General features: G+C 45.2%; 1 long non-coding RNA gene across 2 annotated transcripts; it reads left to right on the top strand.

Moving 5' to 3' along the window:
- Window positions 1-3908: 3908 nt before the first annotated feature.
- LOC127924675 (uncharacterized) lies at window positions 3909-4555 on the top strand. Of its 2 annotated transcripts, none has more exons than XR_008118554.1 (3): window positions 3909-4047; window positions 4098-4201; window positions 4502-4555. It is a non-coding gene; the product is annotated as an uncharacterized LOC127924675 (long non-coding RNA). The 2 variants fall into 2 exon arrangements; XR_008118555.1 differs by having other exon boundaries at window positions 3950-3995.
- Window positions 4556-6000: the final 1445 nt, after the last annotated feature.

Below are 6000 nucleotides of genomic sequence, written 5' to 3'. Positions count from 1 at the left end.
GCCTCTCTTCTGGAGAGAGACAGGCCCGGCTGAGCTGCATGGGTTCAGAATCTGGAAGAGCCTGGGGATGGGATGCAGTTGGAGAAGGAGGACAAGGCACTGAAGCAGATGTTATGGGACATGCAACCCTCCCCACCCTCTCCCTCTGACGCTCACGGAGACGGTTGTCGATGCGGATAGCGAGAGAGATGAGTTCATCAAGCCCATCAGGCTCATCCCTGGACACCAACTCGTCCTTGAGGGTCTTAGTGAGCGCGTTCTGGAATGCTCCCTGAAGGGCCTCCTCATTCCAGCCACTCTCAGCGGCGAGGGTGTGAAACTCACATGCCATCTCAGCAACACTATGGGGCCCTTGATGGAGGGACAGGAGTCATTTAGCGGCATCCTTACCGCAGAATGGGTGGTCGAAGACTTTCTTCATCTCCTCCGTGAATCTGGAGTAGGAGAAGCAGATTGGGGACCGTCTCTCACACCGCCGTGGCCCAGGTGAGCGCTGCTCCACGAGGCAGCCAATCAGAAAGGAAATCTTGGCCCGTTCGCTAACATAAGAGTAGGGCAGCTGCTCAAATACTAGTGAACATTCTACCAAAAGCCTCTGCAAGCTCCGAGGTTGCCATCATAACGCTCGGGAGTCGGAACAAACGGCTCCCAGAGCGGAAGAGAAGGACTTGGAACTGGTTGTGAGCTCTGACCCAGTAGGTCAGACAGGCTCTGAAACAGGCTCTGAAAACTGCTTGATGTGCTCCAGAAGGGTCTTCAGGGCTTGGTCATGTTGCTCGAGCAGAGCACCTTGGCCGACGAGGGTTTGGTGGAGAGTAGCAGAGTCTGCTGGGTTCATCTCTTTGGCCAGATCGTACTGTTACGCGGAGTGGAACAGGGGAACCCAAGAGCAGACTCAGACGAGGAGACTGGGATGAAGTAACAAAGGTATTTATTGAAACACAGGGGGACAATGGAGTGCAGGTCAAGGGAAGCTTGGGCAGGTTGCTGGAAACCAGGTGCGGAGGCTGAGGCTGGGGTTGAGACAAGGTTAGCATGTCCGGAGGGGAATCCAACGGAGTGCTTGAGTGGGGAATCCAGGACAGAGTAGCAGGATAACAAGACGTGGGACTGGAGACAGGGACCAGAGTCAGAGCGGGCAGAATTGTAGTGGAGAGGAAAACATTGTCAGGCAAGGAAATCAGGCACACCAGGATAACAGGATCTGAATAGTAACAAACGGCTAGAAACGTAGACTGACTGAGCAGAGATCTGGCAGCGTGGAAGTGGCAGGGCTGAGTATTTGTAGAGGTCTTGATTATGGAACAGGTTGCAGCGGGTGGGGATCTGCTCTGACTCCAGCACACCTGTCTCCGCCCACACAATCACACACACACACACACACACACACACACACACACACACACACACACACACACACACACACACACACACACACACACACACACACACACACACACACACACACACACACACACACACACACACACACACACACACACACACACACAGAGAGGGAGGGAGGGAGAGAGAAGGAGAGAGTACTGGAGAGTGGCGGCAGGTCAAGGAGACACAGGATGAGCATTAGAAGGCGTTGCAGGAGCAGATGTGACAACTAGTCTGTCATTATAATATCCATTATTCTGTTATTATAATAGCCGCTATTCTGTCATTATAATATCCATTATTCTGTTATTATAATAGCCGCTATTCTGTCATGGCTAGCACGGAAGCCCGAGAGGCAGCCGCTATTCTGTCATTATAATATCCATTATTCTGTTATTATAATAGCCGCTATTCTGTCATTATAATATGAACTATTCTGTCATAATATCCATTATTCAGGCATTATCATATGAACTATTCTGTCATAATATGACTATTCTGTCATAACATCCACTTTTCTGTCATTATAATATCCATTATTCTGTCATTATAATATCCACTATTCTGTCATTATAATATCCATCATTCTGTCATTATAATATCCACTATTCTGTCATTATAATATCCACTATTCTGTCATAACATCCACTTTTCTGTCATTATAATATCCATTATTCTGTCATTATAATATCCACTATTCTGTCATTATAATATCCATCATTCTGTCATTATAATATCCACTATTCTGTCATAACATCCACTTTTCTGTCATTATAATATCCATTATTGTCATTATAATATCCACTATTCTGTCATTATAATATCCACTATTCTGTCATAACATCCACTTTTCTGTCATTATAATATCCATTATTGTCATTATAATATCCATGATTCTGTCATTATAATATCCACTATTCTGACATTATAATATCCACTATTCTGTCATTATAATATCCATTATTCTGACATTATAATATCCACTATTCTGTCATAACATCCACTTTTCTGTCATTATAATATCTACTATTCTGACATTATAATATCCATTATTCTGTCATTATAATATCCACTATTCTGTCATTATAATATCTACTATTCTGTCATTATAATATCCATCATTCTGTCATTATAATATCTACTATTCTGTCATTATAATATCCATCATTCTGTCATTATAATATCTACTATTCTGACATTATAATATCCATTATTCTGTCATTATAATATCCACTATTCTGTCATTATAATATCCATCATTCTGTCATTATAATATCCACTATTCTGTCATTATAATATCCATCATTCTGTCATTATAATATCCACTATTCTGTCATTATAATATCCACTAAATTATAATATCCACTATTCTGTCATTATAATATCCATTATTCTGTCATTATAATATCCATCATTCTGTCATTATAATATTAACTATTCTGTCATAATATCCATGGATGAGTGGGTAACAAACTGGGAGGAGATAGAGAGGTGGTCGATGGATCCAGGGAGAGTGCCAGAGCCCGCCTGGGATTCAATGGAACAGTGCGAGGAGGGATACAGGAGAATGGAGGAACGGCGACGATACAAGGGTACACGGCTAGCACGGAAGCCCGAGAGGCAGCCCCAAGATTTTTTTGGGGGGGAGGCACACGAGGAGATTGGCTGAGTCCGGTAGGAGACCTGAGCCAACTCCTCGTGCTTACCGTGGGGAGCATGTAACTGGTCAGGCACCGTGTTATGCAGAGATGCGCATGGTGTCTCCAGTTCGCTATTCTAGCCCGGTGCACTCTATTCCTGCTCCTCGCATTGGCCGGGCTAGAATGGTCATCCAGCCAGGAAGGAGGGTGCCGGCTCAGTGCTCCTGGTCTACAGTATACCACCTTGGACCAGGATATCCTGCGCCGGTTCTGCGTACTGTCAGTCTGCACAGCCCAGTGCGTCCTGTGCCAGCGCCCTGCAGTTGCAGGGCAAGTAAAAACATCCAGCCAGGACAGGTTGTGTCAGCTCTACACTCCAGCCCTCCAGAGTCCGGAACCTACCACGACGGGTCACAGTCCGAAACCTACCACGACAGTCCCCAGTCCGGATCCGCCAGAGTCTCCCTCCAGTCCGGATCCGCCAGAATCTCCCTCCAATCCAGAGGCGCCACTCACTCCAGACTTGACCATCAATCCAGTGGCGTCCTCTAGTCCGGGGTCGGTGGTGAGGGTTCCCGCTCCAGAGACATTATGTAAGTTGGCCGAGTCAGAAGTGGAGCGGGGTCCACGTCGCTCACCAAAACCGCCACCGCGGAGTTATGCCCACCCAGACCCTCCCATATAGGCTTAGGTGTGTGGCCGGGAGTAAGATTTTGTCACACCCTATGTTAGTCACACCCAATGGGGTTGCCAGTCAATGGGGTTGCCAGTCAATGGGGTTGCGAGTTAATAGGGTTGCTTGTACCTCCAGTAAAGCCTTCTGCACCATCATCTGGCTGTACACTCTGGCACCCTCCTCTTGTGAAAACATACGCAGGTCCTCTTTACTCAGGGCGAAGAGCTCAGCACCAGTGAGTCTCCCCAGCAGTGTTACTGTCCTGAATGGAGAGAGAGATAAGGGACAGTAAGGTGGTCAGAAGTGTTACTGTCCTGAATGTAGAGAGAGACATGGGACAGTAAGGTGGTCAGAAGTGTTACTGTCCTGAATGGAGAGAGATATGGGACAGTAAGGTGGTCAGAAGTGTTACTGTCCTGAATGGAGAGAGAGATATGGGACAGTAAGGTGGTCAGAAGTGTTACTGTCCTGAATGGAGAGAGAGATAAGGGACAGTAAGGTGGTCAGGAGTGTTACTATCCTGAATGGAGAGAGATAAGGGACAGTAAGGTGGTCAGGAGTGTTACTGTCCTGAATGGAGAGAGATAAGGGACAGTAAGGTGGTCAGGAGTGTTACTGTCCTGAATGGAGAGAGATAAGGGACAGTAAGGGGGTCAGAAGTGTTACTGTCCTGAATGGAGAGAGAGATGCGACAGTAAGGGGGACAGAAGTGTTACTGTCCTGAATGGAGAGAGAGATGCGACAGTAAGGGGGTCAGAAGTGTTACTGTCCTGAATGGAGAGAGAGATGCGACAGTAAGGGGGTCAGAAGTGTTACTGTCCTGAATGGAGAGAGAGATAAGGGACAGTAAGGTAAGGTGGTCTTCATTATGGCCATGCTAGAAAGGATAGACGTGTGACAGAAGTAGTGTATATCAAGTATACTGTAGTAGATTGAACTAGCTCCACTACACCCACTCACGGCTCAGTGAAGCCCTTCCCTCTCAGCCAGCCCTCAGTAGGAGGGGATCGAATTGCGAAAAAGAGAATAGCAAACGGAGTACGGGGAAAAACACGCTGGTTGACTTGACTAACATACAAGACGAACTGGCACAGAGAGACAGGAAACACGGGGATAAACTGGCACAGAGAGAAAGGAAACACAGGGATAAATGCACTGGAGGAAATAAGTGACACCTGGAGGGGGTGGAGACAATCACAGGAACAGATGAAACAGATCAGGGCGCGACATAGAATCTACAGAGCAGCTTGAGGTCATACAGTCTGTTTGAGCTCAACCCACCTCTGTCTGTTCTCTCTCCATCTGCCCTCTTCTGTCACTTTCTCTATGTCTTGTCTGTTGCTGTCTGTCTTGTCTGATGCTGTCTCAAGTTCTAGTTTGTTACTGTCTCCTTTGTCTATACTCTTCTGTTATGGCCTGTTCTGTTCTTCTGGTGTCTCTCTCCATCACCGAAAAACATTGTGAGGGTTAGGCTTACCACAATACAACATTCAAAGCATGAAAACTCAACAACATAACACCATTAAATACAGTTGGAATGTCGTTAGAACTCTTGACTGTTTCATCAATCAGAAAAACAACAAGAAAGCTGGATAAACACCTTTAGATTTCTAGATGCTGCACTTTGCTTTTGCATTCCCCATACAACTGTTTCAGGTCATACAAAGGCAGAGTGCAGTGTCAGCAGTTTATGGGGCATAGGTCAGATCATTGATCAAGTTTGATATGCATAAAAAAGACTAAATTTAAAGCCATTTTACTCAGATTCACTGTTTGCGTAGACTGCTCTTTGACTTTGTAGGGCCTTAGTTCAGGTGGCTGCCCTTGTTCTTAGTCTGCCTCCTATCGCCATAGGTACAACTTCCTAACAACAATGATACCATTCTTTGGTTAAACGTGTTCTGCCAGTTCATGTCCTTTAGAATGTTCCAATGTGGTTAGCCAAAAAGATGACAAGATAGTTCACACATTCATCATTCAGGGTTACTATCAAACAGACGTGTCACATTTCTACTTTCCTGATTGTAAGCAGGATGTTTTTACACAAATCCTTTTCTCTAACTATACGTTATATGATTTCATGAGAATGTTTTTCTGCAGTGAGAGGGTCATGCAAGTCAAGGTGTCCTTGGATGAACGTCAACAAGATTTATAACCAGCAATGTTAAATTAACTGTTGTAATTGAAAAAATATATACAAATAAAAAAATGTCATTGTTAGTATTGCTGTCTTTTTTATTAGATGTTTTATTTTTTATTTATTTCCTTTGGTTTTGTCTTGTCTTCCATCACACCTGG

The sequence above is a fragment of the Oncorhynchus keta genome, unplaced genomic scaffold (assembly GCF_023373465.1).
Source record: "Oncorhynchus keta strain PuntledgeMale-10-30-2019 unplaced genomic scaffold, Oket_V2 Un_contig_4447_pilon_pilon, whole genome shotgun sequence".
In the NCBI taxonomy this organism is placed as follows: Eukaryota; Metazoa; Chordata; class Actinopteri; order Salmoniformes; family Salmonidae; genus Oncorhynchus; species Oncorhynchus keta.
This window is presented reverse-complemented; position numbering and strand designations above follow the sequence as displayed.